The sequence below is a fragment of the Piliocolobus tephrosceles genome, chromosome 6 (assembly GCF_002776525.5).
Source record: "Piliocolobus tephrosceles isolate RC106 chromosome 6, ASM277652v3, whole genome shotgun sequence".
NCBI classification, from domain to species: Eukaryota; Metazoa; Chordata; class Mammalia; order Primates; family Cercopithecidae; genus Piliocolobus; species Piliocolobus tephrosceles.
In genome coordinates, this window is record NC_045439.1 from 25664099 (window position 1) to 25678743 (window position 14645).

The window sequence follows — 14645 nt, forward strand, 5'->3', positions numbered from 1 at the left end:
AACTTTGCATGTCTTTTCTTTTTCTGGAAATCCTAAACTTTTTCCACCATGAAGCCTTTTTGGATTATATCAGCTGTAAGTGATTGTTCTTCTTTCTGAATAATCCTTTTGTCCATATCACTAATATACTTATGGCACCTTTCTCACAGTCTCTTGAAGTAATCTGGGTATGTTTTGTTTGACATTTCAAAGTGGGGCCAGGCATGGTGGCTCACGCCTGTAATCCCAGAACTTTGGGAGGTCAAGGCAGGTGGATTACCTGAGGTCAGGAGTTTGAGACAAGCCTGGACAACATGGTGAAACCCCATCTCTACTAAAGATACAAAAATTAGTCAGGTGTGGTGGCAGGTGCCTGTAATCCTAGCTACTTGGGAGGCTGAGGCCGGAGAATTGCTTGAACCTGGGGGCGGAGGTTGCAGTGAGCCGAGACTGCATCACTGCACTCCAGGATGGGTGACAGAGACTCCATCTCAAAAATAATAATAATAAAAAAATAAAATTGCAAAGTGGGCCAAAATAAAGTAGAAAAGGAGACTCAGAAAAAAGCCAGCTGCACTGTCACCAAGACAGAGTGAACTTTGGTGCCCTTACCTTGGTGGAGACATCATGTTTCAAGGTCTTGTCCTCATATCTGGAAACTTGAGTCTTCTGTGTGTGACCCAGGAGACTGGCTCATATTAACAATGAAACTCAGAAGAGAGAAGTATAGGTCAGTGCAAAAGTAATTGTAAAAACCGAGATTACTTTTGCACTGACCTAATATACAAAAGAGTACCACTTCACTGGTTTACCCTGTGGGAGTCCTATACAGATACGAAAACATTATTCTCTTATGCAGGGCACCAATCTCCTAATTTTCTGACTTTAGAATTAGTAACCAAAAAATTGCTTAATGAACACAGAATCAGAGAATAATGATGTCTTAAGGGTTGTTTGTTCATAGTTATAGTAGAACTTCTCAACCTCCCACCTCTGTTTTTACAGAGTCCTTCTAACCAGAGATACTGTTTACTTCAGCTAGATTCTGTGTCTTTATTCCTGGAGTGTGTTGAACTGACATCTCTTCTCATTCCAGCAATCTTCTATGCTTTCGCTCTGATGCTCAGTCTTATGTTTAATTTTTCTTTTGATATGTTGCTGTGCACAGATTTTGCTCTGGGCCACTTACTAGTATGCCCTGATGTTATAATTCAGAGTTCTGGCATTCTGGGAGCCACTTATGAATTTAAAGCTTCTATTCCTGTTCAGATTATAAATGGGTTAAGAACCAAGTTTTGTCTCTGTGTCCTTGTGTGTTCCCACACAGTCTTACCTATACTAGGTACTTAATTAGTATTTGTTGAATGAAATAATATGTTGTAAAAAGTTGATGGTTTTTTTTAAAGCTAATATTTGCTCTCTAGTCATTTCTTAAAAGCACATCCATTTCTGGAAGATTTGTCAGTATTTAACGGGACCTTTGCTATATCTTACTAATTGCATTAGTTTTTGTTGATCCAGAATATGTATTACAAGCAGTTGTTTTACGTTAGAGAAAAACAGTAAAAATGGCTCTTAAAAAAACAATGGAAGGAAGCTACATTTGAGTTTGCATAATTTACCTTTTAAATTGTACCTAAGACCTTAAATCTGTATATGCATAGAAAATACTAAGTACACTTTTCCCTTCTTCTAAACTCAAGTTGAACCTCATTAACCTTGATAGCCTATTTGTATTCATAAGAATTCCAAGCATCCTTGATCAATGATTTCCCCTGATTTAATCTTTGCCTCCATCTTCCATCAACTTACTCTTCTTGAAAAATATATGACTTTTAAATTCAAGGAAGAACTTCAAAGAAAGAAAAAAACAAGGTGCTGAACATAATATAGATTAAATGTTGAAAGTGATAATTGAGTGACAACTGACATGATAATTAATTAGCAGAAACTTGAGACTATAATAGGAGATTTTAATTTGTTTAAAAAAGAGGATGGTAGAAAAGAAAGGATAGTCAATAATACCTTATTTTTATGATTAGTACAACACAAACAGAGGGAAAGTTGTTTCTGTTACCATTCTTTTAGTATAAACTCTTGATTCGTGCATTTCTTCCATAGAGCTGACCATTTTACTGTACGATGACAATGCCTGCTTCAATATTACTTTTAATAATGAGATTAAACCCTCTTTGGAGACCAAAGAGAGACCTTAGAGACCTTAATTACCCTGGTTGTAATTTCATATTCTACTTCATTTTTAAAATCTTAATTTCTTCCGTATCTAAGTGCATATTGTAAAATATGCTATTACCTGAATAGGAAGTAATTTTTAATACCTAGATTAGATTATAAAGAAAACAAACATCGGCCACAAACATTGGCCACAACTTTGTAGAGAGAAGCTATTAATGAAGTTATTGCATCTAGTGGAAAGGTGGTCTGTTTCTGTTATTAACCAAATTTACTCTGATTTGTGGGCAGATTACTAAATGCTCCATACTTCTGTATTTTTCACAAAGATGACTGTTGGCAGAGATTTATTTATTTACTTATTTATTTATTTTTTGAGACAGAATGTTGCTCTGTCACCCAGGCTGGAGTACAGTAGTGCGATCTCGGCTCACTGCAACCTCTGCCTCCTGGGTTCAAGCAATTCTCCCGCTTCAGCTTCCTGAGTAGCTGGGATTACAGGTGTGTACCACCATGCCTGGCTAATTTTTGTATTTTTGGTAGAGATGGGGTTTCACCATGTTGGCCAGGCTGGTCTCGAACTCCTGACCTCGTGATCCACCTGCCTTGGCCTTCTAAAGTTCTGGGATTACAGGTGTGAGCCACCATGCCCGGCCGAGATGTTCTGCAAGTAAAAACCTATAACTAAATAAACCTTTATACCTATTAGAAGACTTGGTTTAATTCTCAGATCTTTCGTCTATATGAAAAAATGAATTTTGGGAGTTATGAAGAAAAGTAGTTTTTCTGTTTTCTTTAACTCTTTGAGTTGTGTGGATAGTTGTACAAAGTCAGAATGCAGAAGTGGACTGAATATTTTAATTTTTTCTTGAACGTATTACTAATACATTAGTTTGTAATTATTGCTAATTACTAATTAGTTTGTGTTTATTATTAATACATTAGTTTGTCATTTGAATGTTTGTCAGTAAAACAGTTTAGAAATAAGATATCTATTTTCAAGTTTCTTTGTTTTCTGAAACATAATAATTTCTGCCTTATGTTTTTTACATATAAATTAAATAGGGCTGGGTATGATGGCTCATGCCTGTAATCCCAGCACTTTGGGAGGCTAAGGCTGGTGGATTGCCTGAGCTTGGAAGTTCAAGACCAGCCTGGGCAACATAGTGAAAACCCCGTATCTACAAAAAGTACAAAAAATAGCTGGGCGTGGTAGCATGTGCCTGTAATACCAGTTACTTGGGGGGTGATATGGTTTGGCTGTGTCCCCACCCAAATCTAATCTTGAATCCCCACTGTTGTGGGAGGGACTAGGTGGGAGGTAATTGAATCATGGGGGCAGGTCTTTCCTGTACTGTTCTTATGATAGTGAATAAGTCTCATGAGATCTGATGGCTTTATAAAGCAGAGTTTCCCTGCATAATCTCTCTTCTCTTGTCTGCCACCATGTAAGACATGCCTTTCACCTTCTGCCATGACTCTGAAGCTCCCCCAGCCACGTGGACTTGTAAGTCCATTAAACCTCTTTCTTTTGTAAATTGCCCAGTCTCGGGTATATCTTTATCAGCAGCATGACAACAGAATAATACAGCAAATTGGTACCAGGAGTGGAGAACTGCTGTAGATACACAAAAATGTTGAAGCGACTTTGGAACTGGGTAACAGGCAGGGGTTGGAACAGTTTGGAAGACTCAAAAGAATACAGGAAAATGTGGGAGATTTTGGAACGTTCTATAGACTTGTTGAATGGCTTTGCCCAAAATGCTGATAGCATTATGGACAATAAAGTCTAGGCTGAGGTGGTCCCAGATGGAAACGAGCAACATGTTGGGAACAGGAGTAAAGGTGACTCTTGTTAGGTTTTAGCAAAGAGACAGGTGGCATGTTGCTCCTCCCCTTGAGATTTGTGGAACTTTGAACTTGAGAGAGATGTTTTAGGATATCTGTCATAAGAAATTTTTAAGCAGCAAAGCATTCAAGAGGTGACTTGGGTGCTATTAAAGGCATTCGGTTTTATAAGGGAAGTAGAACATAAAAGTTTGGAGAATTTGCCGGCTGACAATGCAATAGGAAAGAAAATCCCATTTTCTGGGGAGAAATTCAAGCTGGCTGCAGAAATTTGCATAAGTAATGAGGAGCTGAATGTTAACCTCCAAACAATGGGGAAAATGTCTCCAGGGCATATCAGAGACTTTTGCAGCAGCCCCTCCCATCACAGGCCCAGTGGCCTAGGAGGAAAACATGGTTTCATGGGCCAGGCCCAGGGTCCTTGTGCGGTGTGCAGCCTAGGGACTTGGGGTTTTGCATCCCAGCTGCTCCAACTATGGCTGAAAGGGGCCAATGAAGAGCTCAGGATGTGGCTTCAGAGGGTGCAAGTGCCAAGCCTTGGCAGCTTCCATGTGGTGTTGAGTGTATGGGTGCAGAGAAGTCAAGAATTGAGGTTTGGGAACCTCCACCTAGATTTCAGAGGGTATATGGAAATGCCTGGGTGCTTGCTGCAGAGGCGGGGCCATCATGGAGAACCTCTGTTAGGGCAGTGTGGAAGGGAAATATGGGGTTGGAACCCCGGCACATAATCCCTACTACAGCACTGCCTAGTGGAGCTGTGAGAAGAGGGCCACTGTCTTCTCTTCCAGACCCCAGCATGGTAGATCCATGAACAGCTTGCACTGTGTACCTGGAAAAGCCTCAAATACTCTATGCCAGTCCATGAGAGCAGCCATGAGGGGAGCTCTACCCTACAAAGCCACCGGGGCAGAGCTGCGCAAGGCCGTGGGAGCCGACCTGTTGCATCAGCATGACCTGGATATGAGACATGGAATCAAAGGAGATCCTTCTGGAGTTTTTGTTTATTTTTTCCAAGCCAAACTCAATCCAGCTTTATTAAAGATACTTTCTATAAACAGTCATGGTATTTCAGGCAGGACATGGGCAGACAATCGTTAACAGTATACAACAACTTTCAAACTCCCTTCTTCAATGTACTACCAAAAATCAGAAAGCCACTATAAAACCCAATGAAGTCTTCATCTGATGGTCTGAACAGGGAAAGTTTAGAGTGAGGGTTGACATTTCACATTCAGCATGTTGTTTAACAACTTTTCACAAGCCGACCCTGACTTTCAGGAAGTGAAATGAAAGTGGCAGAATTTATCTGAGTTCCACAATCTAGAAATGGAACCACTGCTCTTTTGACAGTTGCCATCTCAGCAGCACCACTGGAAAGTCCGGATTGCCTGACACACTGGTAACCAATGCCTAGGGATCAGGTCCCAGTACCTGTCTGGGCTTAAGGGAGTTAAGTCTATGCTGAAAGATGGAAAGGGGGAAGAGGACATAGAAATGAATTTGTTTTTCCATAGCACAAGGCTTTTGTGCCAAGGTGGCCATGTGTGTCAAAGTCAGGGAATCCCTCCTCCTGGGAGCCAAGAGGAAGTCTCTCGAAACTAGAAGGGAAAGGTGTTTTCCCCACATCAATCCAGCTTTGGAGACATTCTATTAGTGACATATGCCCCTTCCCCCAAAAATCAGCAATGAAGTGTTCTGTGTGCTAACAGCATAGCTTAAAAAAGAAAGTAAAATTCTGCAGTTTTATAAAACTTGATAAAAAATAGTATTTCAAACTGTGCAGTCACCAGAAGTACACAGTTATCAAAAATACACACACTTCACTTGGCATCTCCAGCACCTTCAGTTTTCTGTGCCTGGTCTGTTTTGGCATCTCTATTTTCTGCAGGGCTTTTCCCCTCCTTGCCAGCATCAGCTTTTCCCTTTTTCCCTTTGGGTACCTTCTCTCCCTTCTTTGCAGGGGCCTTTTTCGGCTTGGGTTCTCGCTTTGGAGGAGCAGGTTTAGCAGACAACCTCGTGGATCTTCTCTGTGATTAGTCCTTCACCTTGGCTTTATCTCCTTTCACATCCCCTTCAGCCTTTCTCTTGGGCATGGTGACAGTGGCAACGGCGGCGAGACGTAGGCACTGGACGCTGGATGCGGTGGCGCATGGACTTTGGTTGGTCAGGGGGTCATTCTCGCCTCTTCTTCACATTGCTCCTATTTTGAAGTTTTAAGATTTGACTGTTGGAGTTCAGACTTGCATGGGGCCAGTAGCCCCTTTGTTTTGGCCAATTTCTCGCATTTGGAATGGCTGTATTTACTCAATGTCTGGACCCCCATTGTGTCTAGAAAGTAACTAACTTCCTTTTGCTTTTACAGGCTCGTAGGCAGAAGAGACTTGCTTTGTCTCAGATGAGACTTTGGACTGGACTTTTGAGTTGAGACTTTGGGGGACTGTTGGGAAGGCATGATTGGTTTTGAAATGTGAGGACATGAGATTTGGAGGGGCCGGGGCGGAATGATATTATTTGGCTCTGTCCCCACCCAGGTGCCATCTTGGATCCCCATGTGTTGTGGGAGGTACCCGGTGGGAGGTATTTGAGTCACGGGGGCAGGTCTTTCCTGTGCTGGTCTCATGATCATGAATAAGTCTCGTGAGATCTGATGTTTTCTAAAGCGGAGTTTCCCTGGACAAGCTCCTTTCTCTTGTCTGCCACCATGTCAGATGTGCCTTTCATCTTCTGCCATGATTGTGAGGCTTCCCCAGCCATGTGGAACTGTAAGCCTTTAAACCTCTTTCTTTTGTAAATTGCCCAGTCTCAGGTATGTCTTTATCTGCAGTGTGAAAATGGAGTAATACAGAGGGCTGAGACAGGAGAATCACTGGAATCTGGGAGGCCAAGACTGCAGTGAGCCATGTTCACATCACTTCACTCCAGTCTGGGTGAAAGAGCAAGGCTTCATCTCTTAAAAAAAAAAAATTAAATGGGGCCTTGTGATTCTTAGCTTTGTGTGCAGATTTGTGTGTGTGTGTGTGTGTGTGATATACATAACTTGAGTTCCTCAGAAAATATGAAGTATGATAACTTTTTATTATCTATGGATCTATTGAATATTTAAAGCAATTTGAAAGATAAAATACAGCTTTGGAGATAATTATTTGAGGACTTGCTATGGAAAAGTGGGTGACACTAAACAAGTGGGGTAATGTTCCTTGAGTATCTGAGTAATTAAGAGTTATTCAATGCTTGTCTACCTCAAATAGCATTGAAAGAGAGTTAGTATTCTTTATAATGAGCCCATTTTAACTGTTCATATGTTATTCCTGTAGTCTTTATAGTTTCCTTATCTTTAGAGTGATTTTAACTTGATAGCATATCATTTTAAGTAGCAAATTAAATTGTTTTATAGTTATTTGTTTTCAGGTAGTTCTCTCTAAGGGCATAAGGAAATGAGATTGTATTCAGTCTTCAACAGTGACAAAATTCAACAGGTCTATTATGCTCTTCAGAACATTCAAATAGTACAAATTATCTTTCTAAAAAGTAAAGCCGACTTATTCATATGCACCAAGAAAACAGTGCTAATACGTAACATATGACTAATATAAACAATGGTCAACATTAGGAAGTTTTTTCAAGGGCATTGAATGTGTTTAATTTCTAGTACTTTACTTGGGTGAAGAATGTGTTCGTATCATAGAATATCTTATTTTGGGGGAACCTATAATGATAAAATGTTAGACTATAGTTTGGTCTTCCTTAGAGAAGATTAATAAATTTGGCAAACTTGTGGCAATTCCCATTAAACGAAGAGAAACAATTTCTGCTTTTGTGAGTGATGGACTAGTGTTTTGTGGAGTAAACCCTTATACTGGTACAATTTAGAAAAGCTGATGAGGACATATTTTTAAAAATATGTTTGAAGGCTTCAGAGAGCTATCTCTAGGCAGCAAGGACAGGAGGGTTCAAGTATTTTGTTTTGTTTGGGAGGCAAGTACAGAGTGGCAATTCTGACATTTGGCACTACTTTTCTCCTGAGATGTTTTCTGATTCATAAGGAGAGCTTATAGGCCCACTGAAGAGGAAGAGCTCTGGTAAATATTTCACAGTTGGGATACTCAGAGGGCTAAGCCCTAGGAGTCTGAATGAACTCAAAATACACTCACTCACAAAGACTGTAGCATTGTAACATAGGCCTAGTTAATTGATCTTCTTTGGATATGTAGACTAATTTTTTTTTCAAATTTAGAAGTTTTTAGCTATTATTTATTTCAATATTTTTCTCTTCTTTCTCTCCTTTTTCTTCTGTTCTTACCTTTACATGTCTGTCAATAAACTACATTTCTCTGAGTCAGTGTTTATCTTTATTTTCTCTCTCTCTTCATCAGATTGCATCATATCTGTTGATTATCTTCGAGTTTGTGGATTCTTTCTTCTGCCAACTCAAACTTCACTACTGGGTCTTTCAAGTGAGTTCCTTTCTTTTTTTTTTTTTTGTCACCAGGCTGGGGTGCACTGGAGTGCAGTGGCATGGTCTCCGCTCACTGCGACCTGTGCCTCCCAGGTTCAAGTGATTCCCCTGCCTCAGCCTCCAGAGTAGCTGGGACTAAAGGTGTGTGCCACACACCCCTGCTAATTTTGTGTATTTAGTAGAGATGGGTTTTCACCCTGTTGGCCAGAATAGCCTTGATCTCCTGACCTCATGATCCATCCACCTTGGCCTCCCAAAGTGCTGGGATTACAGGCGTGAGCCACCATGCCCGGCCTCAAGTAAGCTTTTTATTATGGTCATTATACTTTTCAATTCCAGAATTTTTGTTTTTCAAAAATAATTTCTATCTCTTTACTGATATCGCTGTTAGATGAGACATTATCTTGCATTTTAAAAAATGTTTTTCTTTAGTTTTTTGAATACGTTTATACTAGCTGATTTAAAATCTTTATCTCCTACGTTTGACATGTAGTCTCGTTCAAAAGGCTGTTTTCTATTGTATCCTCTTTTTCATTTGTATAAGGCACACTTTCCTATTTCCTTGTATGTCTTATAACTTTTTTTGAGATTGGACATTTTAGCTAATTTTTGTATTAACTTCGAGTACAGATTCGTTCTCCACCTTTTGCGTTTTTCTGTCTTGGGTGTTTTTAGTAGTTTAGCGAATTGGCTGTAATAGTTCAGTGAAACCTATTTTTCCTGCAGTGTGTAGCCACTGATGTCACTTCTCCATCAGGTGTGCAGTCTCTGTTGCTATCTGGGATAACTAGAGCTTTAACTGGGTTCTCTTTGATTGTCTAGTTCCCTGATATCATTAAGCTTTGGTTGGTCTAATTCTGTTGATATCTCACTCAATTTTTAGCCTCTGCTAATTCACTATTTGCTACCTAGTTTTTCCTTTTTTTTTTTTTAACCAATAATGTAGCACATACATTGTGGCATGGTCTAAATTAAAGTTGGACCTCTTAGCAGGATTAGGATTTTGCCAATCTTTGGAGCATTCTCAGACTCCCAGAGGGCTCTTAGCTGTCTCTTTGTTTGATTTTTTTGCTAGCTGATCTACTATTTTGCTTGTTGCTACCAGTCTTATAAAATTACCATTCTCTTAGCTGATCACTCTCCAGATTTCCATTGTTCTTGACAATGTCCTTAGCCGTGAATTTCCTCATGCCTTGTTCCAGATAAAGTCAGTTTCCTTGGGTAGAACTTTTGAACTCTCTATTCATAAGGCCTCTCCCTCTCAGCATGATCTTGCACAACTGTAGTGGAGCTTGTGATAGAGACTATAGTCTGCTTTCTGCCAGAATGATACCCCTACTTTGCAAGTAGGGTGCTGGCTGGGTATGGTAGCCCCTGATCATCTCACCTTGCCTCTTCTGTTGTAGAACATTCACTGTTTGAGTGAATTGGGGTATGGGCAATTGGATCTCCTATTCTTGGCCTGCCACACCTTCTGCTCTACAAGTTGGGGCTGATTGGGGGAAGGAAGCCCCAGTCTTTTAGCTCTGTCTTCCTGGAATAGAGCCTCTGCAATACTGAGCTAGGGGCCTGCCCCTCTGTAGGTGAATCTGTAGCCCTCTACTGAGAGCAAGGGTGAGAGGAAACTGTGTGTTTTTGGCTATGCCTATCCAGAGTGGAGATTCAGACAACTGAGTTGGGAGGGGACAGGATGGGAATAGCTTGTGACTGAGATGCCATAGATGCTGACTATTCTTACCAAGATTTAATAGATTGTCTTAAATAAGTATTTATTTAAAACATGTATACAAATTTAAGGAGTATAAGTGTAGTTTTCTTACATGCATGTATTACATAATGGTGAATTTTGTGTGTGTGTGTGTGTGTGTGTGTGTGTGTGTGTTACCATCATGGGAATAATGCACGTTGTACCCATTAAGAAACTTCTCATCTCAAACTTCCCTCCCACCCTCTGGGTCTCCAGTATCTATTATTCCACACTCTATGTCCGTGTGTACTCATTATTTACCTTCCACGTATAAATGAGAACACACAGTATTTGACTTTTTGTTTTTGAGTTGTTTCACTTAATCCTAATGGACCCCAGTCCTATCCAGGTTGTTGCAAAAGACATGATTTCCCTCTTTTTTATGACTGAATAGTATTCCGCTGTTTGTTTATATGTGTGTGTGTGTGTGTGTGTGTGTGCACGTATACACACACACCACATTTTCAAAAATCGGTTCATCCATTGATGGACATGTACACTGATTCCTTGTCTTTGCTGTTGTGAATAGTGCTGCAATAAACATACAAGTGCAGGGATCTTTTTAATGTAATGATTTCTTTTCTTTTCTTTCATGTATATTCTCAGTAGTGTGATTGCTGGCTTGAACAGTAGTTCTATTTTTGAAATGTCCATACTGCAATCCATAAAGTTTGTACTAATTTACATTTCCATCAACAGTGTACAAGCATTGCCTTTTCCTCTACAACCTCATCAACATCTGTTTTTTTTTTTTTTATGTTTTAGTAATAACCATTCTGACTAGTATAAGGTGATATCTCATTGTGGTTTTCATTTGTATTTTTCTGATGATTAGTGATGTTGGGCATTTTTTCATATGCTTTTTGGCCGTGTATGTCTTCTTTTGAAAAATGATCTTGTTCTTTGTCCACTTTTTAATTAACTTATTATTATTGTTTTTTTGTTGAGATGTTAGAGTTCCTTGCAAATTCTGTTTATCAGTCAGATGTGTAGTTTACAAATATTTTCTCCTATTCGACAGGTTGTCTGTTCACTCTGTTGATTTTTTTCTCTTGCTGTGCAGAAGCTTTTTTTTGTTTGTTTGTTTCTTTTTGCCTTTTTGATACAGAGTCTCACTCTGTCGCCAAGGCTGGAGTGCAGTGGCGTGATCTCGGCTCACTACAATCTCTGCCTCCCTGGTTCAAGTGATTCTCCTGCCTCAGCCTTCTGAGTAGCAGGGATTACAGGTGTGCGCCACCATTTCCAGCTAATTTTTGTGTTTTCAGTAGAGACAGGATTTCACCATGTTGGTCAGGCTGGTCTTGAACTCCTGCCCTTGTGATCTGCCTGCCTCGGCCTCCCAAAGTGCTGGGTTTATAGGCATGGACCACGTGCCTGGCCCAGAAGCTTTTGAATTTAATTAAGTCCCATTTGTCTGTTTTGTTTTTATTGCTTGTACTTTTGAGATCTTAATTATAATTTCTTTGCTTAGACCAAAGTCCAGAAGAAGTTTTCCTAGGTTTTCTTCTAGTATTTTTATAGCTTCAGGTCTCACATTTAAGTCTTTAACTTACCTTGAGTTGATTTTTGTATATGGTGGGAGGTAATGGAATAAATACATTTTTATTTGCCCTGGGCCCTTAGGACAGTTTCCAGATACAATGAATGTTTTCTTTTCTTTTCTTTTTTTTTTAACATATATATATATATGTGTGTATATATATATATGTGTGTGTATATATATATATGTGTATATATATATATATATATATATATTTTTTTTAACCAAAAATGGTGGGTTGTGCTAGAAAGAGGATCTGGTGAGCTCTTTAAACTATCATTCTGAAAGTCCTTCTCTTTGAGAGAATAGTGTAACGGAAGAAAATATTTACTCTGAATAACAAGGGGACAAAATAATAGAAAATACAGAAAAGTTCCTAAGAGATATATGGGCCATCGTAAATAGGTCTGAAATTCTAATATAAATATGGATAATTGGAGTCCTAAAGACAGAAAGAGACTAGGGCAGAATCAATATTTGAAGAGAAAATATATCAATTCACATATTTTAGAAGCTCTAAGAACCCCAAGTAAAATGAATGCAATGAAAATCACATCTAGACATGTTTTTGTGAAATTAGTAAAAGCAACCTGAATGAACAGAATCTCAAATGCAGCAAGGGGCAAGGGAGACATGTTGCCTTAGACGATCAAATCGGAAACAGAAGAATAGAAAGATGTTTCAAAGTGCTGCAAGAAAATAATTGCCAACCTAGGTTCATAAAGTTCTCTTTAAAAAGTAGAAAATTTCTGCACAACAAAAACTGATTGAATTTCAGCAGAACAGCACTAAGGAAAGTATATAAAATTTTTTTCTCAAGGAGAAACAAAGAACAAAGATATAGCAGTTAATGAAGTTCAGTATATGGGATAAAAGTTTGGGAAAAGTCTAGACGAATATTGACCTAAAAGTAATGCTGTCTCTTATTTAGATTATTTATAAAACTAGAACTGCATCAGTAATACTGCTAATTTTGGAAAGTGTGTATTGTGTTAATATGGTTTAAAGTTCTCAATTCTAAAGTTAAGGAAATTGTAAAATTACAAATTTATATTTTAACAAATCAAGGATGTATATAGTAATTTTTAGTGTATCACTAAAATAAGAATAATAAATATATAATTTCCAAGCTCATACATGGGAGAAAATAAAACAATTTTAAAGATTAATTATTTCTTTATGAAAACAAAATCTTCACAACATTTGGATGAACAGTGATTTCTTAGGACACCAAAAACATGAATCATAGTTGAAAAAAAATTATAAACTAGACTTTAACAAATTTCAAACATACAAAAATCAACTCAAGATGGATTAAGGAGTTAAATGTAAAATGCAAAACTGTAAAAATCCTAGAAGAAAACCTAGGAAATGCCATCATGTACATAAGCCCTGGCAAAGACTTCATGACAAAGACTCTAAAAGCAATTGCAACAAAAACAAAAATTGGCAAGTGACATCTAACTAAAGAGCTTCTACACAGCGAAAGAAACTATCAACAGAGTAAACAGACAACGTACAGAATGGGAGAAAACATTTGCGAATTATGCATCTGACAAAGATCTAATATCCAGATTGTGTAAGAAACTTAAATAAATTAATGAGCAAAAACAAACAACCCCATTAAAAAATGGGCAAAGGACATGAAAAGACACTTCTCAAAAGAAGACATGCACATGGCCAACAAGCATGTGAAAAGATGCTCAACATTACTAATCATTAGAGAAATGCAAATCAAACACACAATGAGATACCAACTCACACCTATCAGAATGGCTGTTAATGAAAAGTTAAACAAAACAAAACAAAACAAAACAAAAAACTAAAAAACAGGCTGGGCGCGGTGGCTCACACTTGTAATCCCAGCACTTTGGGAGGCTGAAGTTGTTGGATCACGAGGTCAGGAGTTCCAGACCAGACTGACCAACATGGTGAAGCCCCGTCTCTACTAAAAATACAAAAGTTAGCCGGGCGTGGTGGCACGTCCCTGTAATCCCAGCTACTCAGGAAACTGAGGCAGGAGAATTGCTTGAACCCAGGAAACGGAGGTTGCAGTGAGCTGAGATCGTGCCATTGTACTCCAGTCTGGGCGACAGAGTGAGTGAGTCACGTAAACAAAAAACATACAAACAAACAACAACAACAACAAGAGGCAAGGTTGTGGAGAAAGGGAACACTTATCCATTGCTGGTTGCAGTGTAGATTAGTTTACCCACTAAAGAGCTGAGAACAGAACTACCATTATACCCAGAAATCCCATTACTGGGTATATACCCAAAGGAATATAAGGCTTTCTACCATAAAGACACATACGTGTCTATGTTCATTGTGACACTGTTCACAATAGCAAAGAAATGGAGTCAACCTACATCCCCATCAACAGTGGACTGGATAAATAAAGTGTGATACATACATACCATGGAATACTATGCAGCCATAAAACTTACGAAATCATGTCCTTTGCAGCAACATAAATGGAGCTACTGGAGGTCATTATTCTGAGCCAATTAACTCAGGAACAGAAAACCAAATACTACGTGTTGTCTCTTATAAGTGGGAGCTAAACACTGAGTACACATGGGCACAAAGAAAGGAACAATAGACACCGTGGCCTACTGGACGGTGGAGGATGATAGAAGAGTGAGGATTGAAAAACTATATATTGGGTACTATGTAAATCCCCATGACATACAATTTACCCATGTAACAAACCTGCACATGTGCCCTGGACCCTGGAACCTAAAATAAAAATTGGAAAAAATTTAAAAACATATAAATATTGTGGAAAATCAAAAAGATAAAGTTTTTGCTTTATGCAAGGTACCAAAGGACAGTTATCTATCTATCTATCTATCTATCTATCTATCTATCTATCTATCTAT

General features: G+C 38.8%; 1 protein-coding gene and 1 pseudogene across 3 annotated transcripts in view; one reads left to right on the forward strand and one right to left on the reverse strand.

Moving 5' to 3' along the window:
• Nucleotides 1-14645, forward strand: part of CEP128 (centrosomal protein 128) — a 504131-nt gene that overhangs the window by 145765 nt on the left and 343721 nt on the right. The window lies entirely within an intron of this gene.
• LOC111521637 lies at nucleotides 5841-6113 on the reverse strand (annotated as a pseudogene).